The 13,573-nt window shown below is 47.0% G+C and overlaps 1 protein-coding gene and 1 long non-coding RNA gene across 13 annotated transcripts in view; one reads left to right on the top strand and one right to left on the bottom strand.

The window, feature by feature from the left end:
* Nucleotides 1-13,573, bottom strand: part of Dtnb (dystrobrevin beta) — a 212,287-nt gene that overhangs the window by 112,331 nt on the left and 86,383 nt on the right. The window lies entirely within an intron of this gene.
* Nucleotides 1-13,573, top strand: part of LOC121825144 (uncharacterized) — a 30,783-nt gene that overhangs the window by 11,458 nt on the left and 5,752 nt on the right. Inside the window, exon 1 of one of the 2 annotated variants that reach the window (XR_013046963.1) lies at nucleotides 10,496-12,154. The exons of the other annotated variant lie outside the window; for it this stretch is intronic. This is a non-coding gene — a long non-coding RNA (uncharacterized LOC121825144). Of the gene's footprint in view, nucleotides 1-10,495; nucleotides 12,155-13,573 lie in introns of those variants that run through there. 2 annotated transcript variants of the gene reach the window in all.

Genomic DNA, 13,573 nt, shown 5'->3' with positions numbered 1-13,573 from the left:
ACCTCTGCAGTCTCCTAGACAGGGGACTCCCTCCTCTCCTAGATCCCGCCAGCATTGGAACACTGCCCTGTCTCTGCCGACCACGCTCCTGGACTCACTGAATCTGCTAGAGATGCCTCCATCGCATGCACAGGGCCATAGTCACCCCGTTAACTGTCTGGGGCCCCTTGCTCTCCCACTGCAGCTATTTCCAAGTGCAAAGGCTCCAGGCATTGTTCCACCTGCGGCGGCAGAGGCAGCGGCATTGGCGGCGGCGTTGGTGGCGGCCGAGGCATCCGCACTTCCCTGCCCTACTTCCTACCCTTGCTTTAGACCAGCTTCTCGTGGATATTCTACAGCTAAGGTTTGTCTTCCTCTTCCCTTGTTAGTGTATCTGCTAATGATTTTTCAGATGCTAACTTACCAGTTTTAAGTATTTGGAAACTTACTGAAGTAAGATGGAAAAGGCTACGAAGCATGTCCTCGCTCCACCAGCTTGAAATGGAATCCTCATTCTAAAATACACATTTTTTTGAACTTTGCTTTTCACAAGTGAAAATTAGAATTGCTAAGCCCCAGCTTCCCTTACCCTAATAAAGCTGTATTTTTTAGTGACTTATGTATGAGAGAAATGTAATTCGTGTCATTTTTGTTAATCTTCCAAGATTTAAGAGTAGAAGCTCTCTGACAAGAAACTATGACTAAAGAATTAAATATAATTGGTTGTCATGCAGCTTCTGAAACATGTCTCTACAAATTACAAAACCCCTTTACCTATGAAAGAGGCCGCGGCTGTCCCACCTGCTCCCGCAGCTCAGGAGGAACAGCAGCGTCTCACAGCGCTCAGCAACTCCCTTCAGTTGCCTTTCCAGAAGAAAAACTTGCTGGAACTCAGCATCCATAACGATATTTCTAGGAGGCCACAGCGGCCAGGCCGGCGGTCATTCTCCCATTCAGGACACCCCTGGGGCTGAGAGGGGCATGAAGGACGGAGGATGGAGGGTCGCTGCCTTAAACGCAGCCCCTTTAGGACAGACGAAATTGTGAATGCATAGAGGCAAAGCCTGGGGTCGACGTTTTCCTAATGAAGTTGTCGAATCAAGGCGGCAAGAAGGAGAAGTCCTGAACTGATCCCCGCAATGTTCTTGAGTGGCGTCTGGCATTCCACAGCACACACTGCGAAGGCACCACCCCAGCTATTGCAGTACCCAATAAAACCACAATTTGAGTTCACGGACCGAATTCTTTTTCTCTGCATACTATTTTTTTAAGCCAAGAGGATGCAGATTTAGTAAGAAAAACAACGCCTATAACTGGGAAGGGCTGGAAGGGAGGAACATCCCTCAGTGTGGTTCGACTGGCAGCTCACATCTCACTTGTTTACTTCTGCGGCTTTATACGGGAATTGACGGTTCTGTATCAGGAGGATGAGGGGCTAGGTGAGTGGATAAGAGAGCTTGCCATGCGAACATGAGGCCCTGAGTTCGGCTCTGGGGGACTGGGGCAAGGAGGCAAGGGCACAGGAGAACCAATGGAGCCCTCTGGCCGGCCAGCCTGGGAGGGGCACCTGTCAGTCAGTGAGCTCCGGGGTCGGTGACAGACTCTGTCAAGGGAAAAAGGCAAAGACAGTGATACGACAAGACCCCGTGGTCCTTCTCGGGCCTCCAGATGGATGTGCACGAGTGCATACAAGAAGTCACAGAAGCAGCATGTTATCTATAAACAAGGATGCGAACAAACAGCCAAGTTTGCATGTAGTAGGAATGCAAAGCAGTAAGGAAGGCCTCATCAGATTAAACCGTTTTACTACTGAAAATGCACAGGAGTCCTGGCCTAAAAGCATTCACTAGATCACTCTCCATACCACATAAGAGGAGAAAAAAGAACCGCTGAAACTACATTTGGAAAGCAGAAAACCAGAAACAGCTGAATGTCTATTCGCAAGGGAGCAAACAAGATCTGGAATACTTGAGGAACTGAATTCTAGATGGCACTGAAAATAACCAGCCAGCTAGAGCAGCACATGCTTGTCATCCAGCACTCAGGAAGGAGAGACAGAAGGATCACTCCAAGTTCTAGGCCTGCCTGGTCGACAGAGTAAGATCTTGTTTCAAACACAAAATTTAAAAAGATGTATTTTTTTAACAGTAGGAGAGAAGGGCTGGGAAGGTGGGTGAGTCAGCAGGTAAAATCACTTAACCGCTCGAGACACACCTGAGTTCAATGTCCAGAGCCCACGGCAGACACAGAGGACCACCACCTGAACACTGGCCTCTGGCCTCTACTCATGTACAGGCTGGGGGAACGGCTTGGTTAGCACAGTGCTTGCCTGAGTCAGACCCCCGGAGCCCACACAAGTATGCCAGGTACAGTGGCACACGCTTGTAGTGCCAGAGATGGGAAAGGAGAGAGAAGGTCTCTATGGCTCACTAGGCTAGCCTCACTGATGAGTCCAGGGCTAATTATAGGCCCTGTCTCAAAGGAGGGAGATAGTGTTCCTAAGAATGACAACCTGGAGGTTGTCCTCTGCCACATGCACTCACACACACATGTGCACTCCCCCCACATGCATGTGCACTAGAAAAAAAATCAAGTGGTGCAACATAATATTTAAATAATGTAACTTGATGAGCAGAATTTCCCCTTGTCTACTATTCTAAACAGGTTCCTAGACATAAACAAGGAAATAGTAAACACATGCAAAATCATCTACTCTTACAAAAATAAGATTATACTATGTAGAATATAGATATGCAACCTGTTTCTCTCATTCAATAACAATTATACTTTGGGTATGACGGCATGTACCTATAGTCCCAAGCACTTAGAAACTAAAGATGGAGGATCATTGGGTACCACACCAACTCCCCCAAAAAAGTAAAAAATAAAAAAGGGTAGGGGGAGCAGGGGATGCTCCCCAGTGTCAGAGCACTTGTCTAGAAAGCATTAGGAACCAGGGTTAATCCCTAGCTCTCCACACACAAACACATGCACATATTATATTACATACCTCTTCCATAGCTGTACACAGCTCTCTGACAGACTACCACATAGGACTCCACAGTACTTACACACCACAGTAAAATTTTCAAATTATTTTTATGTGTATGCGTGTTCTGCCAGCATGTGTGCCTGTGCACCACACGCACGGCTGCTGCATTAAATCCTCTGGGACTGGAGTTACAGGCAGTTGTGAGCTGCTCCATGGATGCTGCGAATCGAACCTGAGTCCTTTGGAGGAGCATCCAGTGGTCCTAACTCTGAGCCATCTCTTTCCAACTCTCCTAGTAAACGTAACCATTTCACTACTGGCTGGCTGATATTTTCACTCTCTTCTTTCAGCCACTCTGAATTATGCCGATGACATCCTCACACAAAAGTCCTAGTGTGCTTGGTACAGACGTGGTTTTGGGAGAACTCCCACATGGAAAGTCGTTGGGCCTAAGGTCATATGTAATTTAAGATTTGTCCTTCAGACCTAACAAGTCACGCCCTACACCAGAATCCTGAAAACTCCTCTTCCCTACCCTCTGCCAAACCTGGATGTTCTCCCTCTCCTACATTCTTCTGCAAGTGGGGGTAGGCATAACACAAACACTTCGATGGCCACAAATCATTTAAAACAGGAACAAGTGAGAAACCCTAACTTTCCCAATGTTTTTAATCAACACTGAAGCTGTGTGCCAGGGAACTGGTTTGTAAGGGCTGCTAACCGTAGCACATTAAAGACCAGTGGTGGAATATGTGCACAATAACACACAATACAGAGATGGTCCTAACAGTGAGATAAATACTTCGAAAAAGTTATTCTGTGTGCTACAGGAAACCATGAAGAGATGGCCATCAGCCTGGGCAACTAGAAAAAGAAGCAACCACTGAGCTAATTTTTACAGGATACAGAGAATTTGGCAAAGACAAGCTGGGAGGATGGGGAAGAGAGGAGATAAAGGCAGCTAGGACACCAGACTCAAAGGCATAAACCTAAGAAAATACAGTATACCAGGCAACTACAAATAGTTTCATGCTGCCGTACTGCTTGCTGACTATGAATAAACAAGAAAACCCCCGGATCAAAGACCTAAGAGCTTTCAAAATACCACATTGTGAGGAGGTAACCTTGTTTTGGAAGGCGCTTCTAGCCAGTGCTGAGCGGACGGCTGTTCAGCTCTCTCTCACACGCTCACAGACTGCACGGTGGGAAGAAATGGAGCCGAGCACAACCCGGACTTTATGGGCTGACAAACAACAGGTACAGCCAGCTGAAGGGCAAAGGATGAGGGTCACAAGTCCCGAAGAGCTGGAGTCACACAAGCAGCCAGTGTCCCCAGAAAGGAAGGCCAAGGAGGATGAGATCTGGAAAGTGAGGCAGAGGGATCTCCATGCATCTGTCTGTGCCTGGTCCTCCTCTCCAGTCCTGCACCCTCCGCACTGATGAACAAAGTCCAGAGCACAGGGCTCTCTGCCAGCAAGGCTGCCCACTGTCTGGCTGTGCCCAGCTGCCACGAACAACTCTGAGAGGTCTAGAGAAGGGCAACATGAGTGGCCAAGCCGCAGCATGCACAGCACACCCGAACCCAGCAAGGGAAGGCCATCTCGGCTGCTTAGTGCCGCCCTGACACGGCCTTTGCCAAATGTGCCTGGACCTGAGAAATTTCTGGGTACTTCTTTGAGAAACAAAATAAAACAAGTCTCCTCTGCCTCAACCCAGGGCCACTAAGTGAGACTTCCCAGGGCTGGGACCTGGTACTCTGCATAGTGAATGAGCAATCCGCAAGAGGTCCTTTGCAGAGAAGGTTAGGAAATGGTGCTTTAGAAATTCTTGCTACCAAGTTAGGTATGTAAACTATCTGCAAGAGCTTCAGCTATTGCTTTTTGGAAGTGAGAATAAATTGCCTTCTAGAAGTCCAAAAATATGAATGGAAACGTTAGTAGAACTGTTTGTGTACAGAGAGCAGGTAAGACTCGGAGATGCCCAGGAGGTCAGTGAGTAGAGGCATCAGAACCAACATAAGAAGCATTGTCTGGAGTTAAGAACTGGAAAGTTGATCAGTGTTGGGCATGTGAGATCTGGAACTACAGAGAAGCTTTCTTGGAGGTGCACCCAGGGCAGAAAAGAGCTCAGGAGGGAACACTGGAGGAGACAATTTTTATCTGTTCTGCTGAAGGTGAGCCAAAGGTCTCATGAATACATGGCATGTGAGTGTTTTTATAATTGGACACTAAATGAAGATGAACAGACAATGAATCAGACACTAAAAGGAAATTATATAGATAACATCCAGTTACTAATATATTGGAGAATCTCCCCTAAATCCATGTGTATGGATCTTAAGCAGACAGCAGTCATCACTGGTGGACTTGAGAAAATGCAGAGACGATAAAACAATTCACGTGGCTGGGTCGTCAGGGAACGCTGGTGTTCCCACACATGGAAGCAGAGCAGACGCTCTCCGGCTTGGCTCTGGCGGCCACCTGTACAAATCAAAGAGGATCTGACATTGAAGAAAGGGCTGTGGGTGAGTGATGACAGCCAGGAGAAACGGCTCTTTGCGGGACGGCGGCTTGGTTTCAGCCCCGCTTCCCTGCAGGCCTCACCATCTCTTTGCTCTAAGAATAACCCGGCCGCAGTTGGGAGGGAAGCGCTTTATTGTTTATAAACGACACACCACTCCTTTCTTTGATAAGCGCCATCTTTTCACACAGCTGGGTCCACTGCAAATGTTCTGCTTTCAAACTCAGCACTTCTGCAGCTGTACATGGGCTGAAGAATAAATAGTGCCTCCAAATACACACAGCAGAGTTGGGCAATGTTCAGAAATTGACAAAAACAGTATTTAAAACATCCCAAGCTGATAACTGTTACCAGGATCCCTCTGGCCTCAGATGGTGTTCAAGAGCTCAGAGTTCTAAAAGGTTATTGGCCAATTAAGCAGGCTCCTCCCCTTGGGATAATGTCCATTCTCTTACAGATCCCCTCTCCTATGAATCCTTAGTCTCCAAACCCTCCTACGGAGGTTTCAGTCCTCAAGGGTATATACTTAGGATCAGAACTGCTGGAACACATGGCAACGTTGTTCAACATGCTGAGGACTATCTTAGTTACTGTTCTACTGCTGTGAAGAGACACCATGACCAAGACAACTTATAAAAGAAAACATTTAACTAGGGGCTTGCTTACAGCTCCAGAGGGTTAATAGTCCATTATCATCATGTGGAGTGTTTTGGCAGGCAGGCGGGTGTGGTGCTGGAGAAATAGTGGAGAGCTTTACATCATGACCCACCGACAGCAGGCAAAGAAAGAGATGCTGGACCTGGTATGAGATTTTGAAAACTCAAATCCCACCCTAGTGACACACTCCAACAAGGCCATCCCTCCTAATCCTTCCCAAACAGTTCCACTAACTAGGGACCAAGCATTCAAACCTATGAGCCCATAGGAGCCATTCTCATTCAAACTACCACAAGAACACGTTGTCTTCCAACATAGCTGAACAATTTTACAATCTCCCTGTCAACCTATGAGGGATTTAAGATTTCCTTATCTCTGTCAGTACTTGCTATTGTCAGCATTATTTATTTTAGCCATCCTTGTGAGTGTGACATCTCACATGAATTTTGTTTTGTTATTTGTTTGAAGACAAGATCTCAATAGGCAGCCTAAGCCTGCCTTGACCAAAGGGTCCTTCCACACCTACCTCCATTAGAGGCATGGACCAGCATCATGTCCAGCATTTCATGGTTTTAAAATTTTTATTTCTCTAATGGTTATTTTACTCAACATTTTCCCACTTGCTTGTTGGCTATTTGTATATTTCTTTGAAGAAATAATGCATTCAAATCCCTTCCTCATTATTTTATCTTTTGAGCCAAGGTCAACGCTATGCAGACCTGGTTGGCCCTTGATTTTGCAGTGATCCCCCTGCCTCTGTCTCCCAAGTTCTGGGATTATAGGCATGTGCCATCATACCTAGGCACTAAATTACTAAATAAAATTCATATGTATGTCTGCACGTATTGGCCACATGTGTGTAGGTACCCTCGGGAGCCAGAAGACAGGGTCAGATTTGCTGAAACGTGGGTACTGGGAACTGAACTCTTGTCCTCCGGAAGAGCAGTAAGCACTCTTAACCTCTGAGCCATCTCTTTAGCCCTAATTTACCTTTTTTTCCCTCTTCACGGTTAAGTGTATTTATTCTTTTTTCTTTTTCTTCCTAATTTACCTTTTAAACTGTAGTTTTAAAAGAAACCAAAATCCACACCATATTAGTCATGTTCAAGCACACAGTTCCGGAGGCTAAGCATATTCTTCACACTGTTGTGAAACAGGCCTGAAACCCTGTACCCATCTTACCAGTACAGCCTCTGGTCCTCACAACTCTACCTCCCCTGTGCCTGCTTCGTACCATGTCACTTGGTTTTTCTGTAGTTACTGCTGCTGTGGTTTAAACATCTTCAACATACTGGTCACAAGTTCCTTGCCAAATGTATAATTTTCCTATACAGTGGGACATTTCCTCCCCCCCCCCCACACACACCTTCTTTTGCTTATTTGTTTGGAGACAGGATCTCCTATGTAGCCCTGGTTGTCCTGGAACTCTGTAGACCAGGCTGGCCTCGAACTCACAGAGATCCGCCTGCCTCTGCCTCTTGAGCACTGGGATTAAAGGCATTCACCGCCACCGCTGCCGCCCGGCTGTCTTTTACTTTCTTTTTTTTTTTTTTTTTTTATTTTTTTGTTTTTTGGTTTTTTCGAGACAGGGTTTCTCTTTGTAGCTTTGCGCCTTTCCTGGCACTCACTTGGTAGCCCAGGCTGGCCTCGAACTCACAGAGATCCGCCTGGCTCTGCCTCCCGAGTGCTGGGATTAAAGGCATGCGCCACCAACGCCCGGCTACTTTCTTAATGGCAGCTGTTAAAGCATCAAAGTTCTGAATTTTGATGAAGTCCTTTGATCACACTGTGCTTGGGTGTCCCGTGGGGTCTAACTCAGAGAGAGATGAGGAACCTGGACCTATGCTTTCGCTCTCACATTCAGGACTGTGATCTATTCAGTGTGTATGTGATGTGTGCCAGTGTGTAAAGTATGCAAAGCACATGCCCATGTGCGCACACGGAGAGATCAGAGAACACTGGCATCCTCCTCTGTCTTTCTCCATCTTATTCCTGAGACAGGGTCTCACACTGAACCCAGACTTCACAGGTTTTGGGGGTACGTCGGTGGTCAGCAAGCCCTATCGATCATCTTGTCTCAGCCTCACTCCCCTCCAGTGTGGGGGTTAAAGGCATGTGTGGCCATGATCATCTGCTTTTGTTTCTATGTGGGTGCTAAGATCTGAACGCAGCTCCTCATGCTTACATGGAAAGCAATCTTACCCCAAGGGCCATCCCCGAGCACCCTGGGTGAACTGCTTTAAATAACTTTTTATCTTATCTATAGAAGGAGTCCACCCCCTTCTTTTGCACGCGAATATCTGCTTGCCCCAGCACCCTATTTTGAGCCAACTAATCTTGGAACGTTGGTAAACGGTGTTCTCATCCTTGTGGGAAAATAAGGAGTGAATGTAGAAGGTTGAACTCCACCCCACTTATCTTCATGTACATCTTCATGCCTGTGCTGTGGCGTCCTTTTACTGTGGCTTGAACTAAGTGCTGGCCAGCTGGTCAACTTTGTTTGGAAATTTGGAAGGGACCTTCTGTGTTTCCATATAAACGTAATGATCGGCTTATAGAGTCACACAAAGCAGCTGAGATTTTCAAGAAGATGGCAGTGAATCTGCGGAATGACTTAGGGAGCGCTGCTCTTGGACCGTCTCACACTCCTGACCCAGGAGCCTGGCACGTCTTTCTGACTCCTTTAGTCTTCTCTCGGTAACACTTCGTGATATGTTGTAAAAGCCTACTATTTCTTTGGTTAAATTTATTCATGTTTTGCACTTTTTGGTTCCCTTTTCTTGTGTAATTGCCTGGGGAGGACCCTGAGCATGATGTTGAGTGCATGTAACGAGAGCGGACATCCTTGTCTCACTCTTGATCCTACAAAGAAAGGGTCCATTCTTTTACTATCACGCTAGCTGCTCGCCGCTCGCTGTGCTTGACGGGCATTCTCTCTGAGGCTGAAGATGCTCCCTTCAACTCTCCGCAGGCATTTCTGCTCTTTTCCTCCCTGCTTCCCACCAGATGGTGTAAGCTAGCTTTTAACTTGCTATGTAGGGGCTGGAGAGATGGCTCAGAGGTTAAGAACACTGACTACTCTTCCAAAGGTCCTGAGTTCAATTCCCAGCAACCACATGGTGACTCACAACCATCTGTAATGAGATCTGGTGCCTACATAATAAATAAATAAATCTTTAAAAAACAAAAAACTTGCTATGTAATCAAGGATGATCTTGATCCTCCCGCCTCTACCACCTGAGTGCTGTCGTGCCATCCTGCTCAGTTTCTCTGAGGCTGGGCACTGGGCTCAGGGATTCTCGCATGCTGGATAACAAGCATTATACCACCAGAGCGATATCCCTAAGATTTTTTCTTTTCTTAAATCACAAAAAGGCATTAAGTTTTGCCACATTCCCTCTCACATTTATTAAGAGAACCTTGTAATTTCTGTACTTTATTCCATTAATAGTGATTTTTTTCCGTATTGATTAATATTTATTTTATTGAATTTTTCGTACTGAACCAACTTTGTGATCCTGTAGCAATTCTCACTTGGTTATGCTGTATAGGATTTTATGTTCAGTTCAATTTGCTAATATCTGGCTACTGTATTTTGCATCTATTCATTAGTCTATTTTTTGCTTTTAATACTGTTATTTTAGCATCATAAAAGCTCTGGCTCGATAAAATGAGTTTGGAAGTGTTCTGGTCTCATCTAATAGGAAAATTTGTAAATCACTGGTACTAATTCCTTAAATGTCTAATAAAACTCAGCAACAAAACCACTGAGGCACAGTTGGTTGGTCTCCTTCGGTCTGTGCGTTGTCTCTGTCCTCCCCCTCCCCCACCCCAGGCACCAGGGTCTCAGACGACCCAGGGCTGGCCTAGAACTTGCCACATACCTGAGGCTGGCCTTGAAATTCTGATCCTTCTGCTTCAACCTCCCAGGTGCAAAGACTAAGGGACTTTTCTTTGTGAGAAAGATTGTGATTACTGACTCAATCCCTTGACTTGTTATTGCCTGTTCAGATTTTTCTGTTCTGGGTGAGGGTGCAGCTCAGTGGTAGAACATTTGCCCAGCACTGCTGGGGTCAGGGCTGGCACCTAGCATGGACTGGTGACCTGAGTCAATGTCGGTAGCTTGCTGACTATCTCACAGAGCTGCCCACCGTCTACTGCTCTACAGAGAACCATCACTTCATTTCTTCTTGGTTCGTTGTTGGAGAACTGACATTTTGGGCTGCTCGTTTCCATCCATTCTCTGTCCAGTGCAAGCCCCATCAAGGGACAGACCTTCAGCTCGCCCCAGGAAGACCCCAGCACCTACGACAGGGTCAACTAACGGCTACCTGGTAAGAATCTGTTGAACACGAACAAGTGAGCAGCCCTGGAAGCAGAAGTGGAGGGAGAGCCTGACTCCAGGCATCTCCCTGTGGTAAGAAAGGATCTGCCGAGAGGAGGGAGGAGACTGCTTAAAAGAACAAAGACTTCCTCAACTGATGGCTTCCCAGAAAGGACAAGGCACGATGGTCCCAGAACCGTGGCAGGTTAGCACTGAGTGCTGAGCGCCGAGATGGAGCGGTGATGGATGTACAGCAACACTCGTCAGCCCCATTACACGGCTTTCTTAGAGAAAGCGATTAATTATCCAGGACGTTCCTTGGCAGAAGAGATGGATTTCTTTTTAAACAGTCACATACTAACGAGCACTGGGGAGACGGCTCCGTCGGGCAAGTTGTCTGCCACGCAAACCCGAGGACCCGAGCTTTATCTCCGGAACCAGAAAAAAAAAGTCAAGCGCCGGAGTCCACACCTGTGATCCCAGAACTAGGAGGGCAAAGACTGGTGGGTCCCTGGGCCTTGCTGCCGGTCAGCCTGGCCCAATCGGGAAGTTTCAGGATAACGACGGTCTCATAAAACAAGGTGGACCTCTGGCGTCCAGAGGCGCATGCGCGTGTCCCCGGGACGATGCCTACGGGTACAGACACACACAAAGTCGCATACGACTGAGTTAATGACGGCCACGTCTCCAATAAATGAAGAGAGAAGTGAAGACAGAGACGGGTCAACGGGTCTGCAACGGGAAGGAGATTGGAGGATGACCCGAGTGAGATCAGAGGAACGTATCGGGAATCACCTCGGCTTGTCCAAAGAGAACGGCTATGCCGGTGACCGAGGGAGCGGAGCAGATAGATGGGGTGAAATGTCCGGCATAATCGCGGCGCAGATATGTGAGGCTCACTGGAGGAGATCATCAGAACCAGAGACGTCAAGAGACTGCACAGACAGGATTTAAAAGGCTTAACTCCACAGACAGTAACATCACCAGGGAGATAACAAAAAACCAATCCCCTGGAGCGAAGGGGCTTGACCACACAGTCAGGGAAATAACTGCAGGAGGAGAAGGAGGGGAGCAAGACCAGCATGTGCCCCTAAGCGGGGCCTCGAATTTTCTAAGATTTCTTTTTCTTTTTTTAATTAAGAGGTTCCAGAAGCAATAAACTGAAAAGCGAGGAATCAGATAATCAGAGTGACTGGTGTGAGCAGAATTAGGAATTAACCCTCAATAACACTCACTCTCATGACGCCACTCCCCTGGACTACGGGTAGAACTGTGAATATGCTGAAGTGATCCTTTAGATTACGTAACATTATACTGCCAAGGGGAGTGCACCCCCAGTGGTAGGAGAGGAAATCACAGCGATGCACTCCAGCTGGCTTTGGAGGCAGTGACTGTCAATGTTGTAGATGGCTATGTCAGCCCTACAGCACGGGGCTGCAGGTGGGCTATGAATGGAAAAGCAGGGACCACAGCTCAGCCGCAGCTGCAAAGAAATACATTTTGCCAACAACCAGTGACCTGGCAAGATTCCTCACAAGCCTCGGATGGTGATGACACCTCTGCCTCTGCTGACACCTTGTATCAGCTCAGAGGGCTCTGGAGACGAGAATCCAGCCACACCGTGCCTAGACTTCTGACCAAATCTGGAGTGACTCGTCACACAGACACCGAATGTTAAAACAGTGAGCCCGGGCCCTCCATTTCAGGAGGTGCTCCTTAGATGATGCCTGTGGTGTCTGCATAACAGCACCCCTTTCCTTCACTCTCAACCGAGTCCAGTTTACGGGATAAGTCACACGGTCACCTTAACGATGATTCCACCTGTCTCCTAACTACACGAGGGGGTGGGGACGATAACCAGCAAGCCAGCAGGGGGCGTGGGGAAGTGGGGCTCTTACAGGGTGCTGCTTCTCAGCTCCCATGGGAGAGCCCAGCAGCAATGCCAGTGCCAAGCAGGACACTGGGGTGGCAGCTTTCTTCACCACACCACCACCACCACCACCAGACACAGGGACAGCAGCCAGGGCAGACACTGCCTCGGTGGCTTCTGAGGGCACCTGGGCACTGAGCCCAAAAACTGGACTCTGTAGAGTTTCTTTTCAATTTCTTCAAGTCTATGTTCCACTTCCTACTTTGTGGGGATGCTGTTTTACACTTAAAAAAATATACCCAGGGATGGAGAGAGGTTAAGGGTATTTGTTGCTTTTGCCGAGGACCTAGGCTCACAGCCATCCGTAACTGAAGTATCAGGGAATCTGATTTCCTCTTCTGAGCTGCACAAGCACCTGGCATGCATGTAATGCATGTGCACATACACAAATACAACACTCATGCATAAGAAAATCTATACACACGTCTCCATATCCTCCAGGTTGTGCATGGTGGCACACACCTTCAATCCCAATAGAGCTAAGGGGATCTCTCTGAGTTTGAGGCCAGCCTGGTGTATATAGTGAGTTCCATGACAGCCAGGGCTAACAGTGAAACCCTGTCTCCATAGGTTATAAATAAATAAATTATATATTTATATAAATATATATAAATAAATATTCCCTCCTATCTAGTTTAGTGCTATGTACAAAGTAGGAATTAAATTATGACATGTATCCATTTGAAAATGGAAAAAAGTATGGCCAGTAAGCACACTTTTTTTTTCTCCCAGAATAGATTAGCAAATTATCTTTAAGAATTTAAGAGGTGTAAGGACACAGATGTTAGCAGTGGAGCACTCAGGAGGCAGAGGCAGAGGCAGGCCAGCCAGGTCTACATAGTGAGTTCCAGGACAGTCAGGGCTGCATAGTGAGACCCTGTCTCAAGAAAGAAAAGAAAGTAAGAAAAAAAGAAGGAAGGGAAGGAGGGAGGGAGGGGAGGAGGGAGAGATAGATGGAAGGGGAGAGGGAGGGAGGGAGGGGGGAGGAAAAGTGGGAGGGAGGAAGGGAGGACAATTAATTGATTCTGATAAATCTGGCTCCTCATATTAAGTGGTTTAACTTTGTGTTACTAATGCTACAGAAATTGCATGTGAGATGATCATTAACGTTTTTAAAGCAGCAATGCTTGTGTAACACACTGTTACACACAGACTACCTCCTCATTTACAG

This window comes from Peromyscus maniculatus, chromosome 22, assembly GCF_049852395.1.
Source record: "Peromyscus maniculatus bairdii isolate BWxNUB_F1_BW_parent chromosome 22, HU_Pman_BW_mat_3.1, whole genome shotgun sequence".
Taxonomy (NCBI): Eukaryota; Metazoa; Chordata; class Mammalia; order Rodentia; family Cricetidae; genus Peromyscus; species Peromyscus maniculatus.
This window is presented reverse-complemented; position numbering and strand designations above follow the sequence as displayed.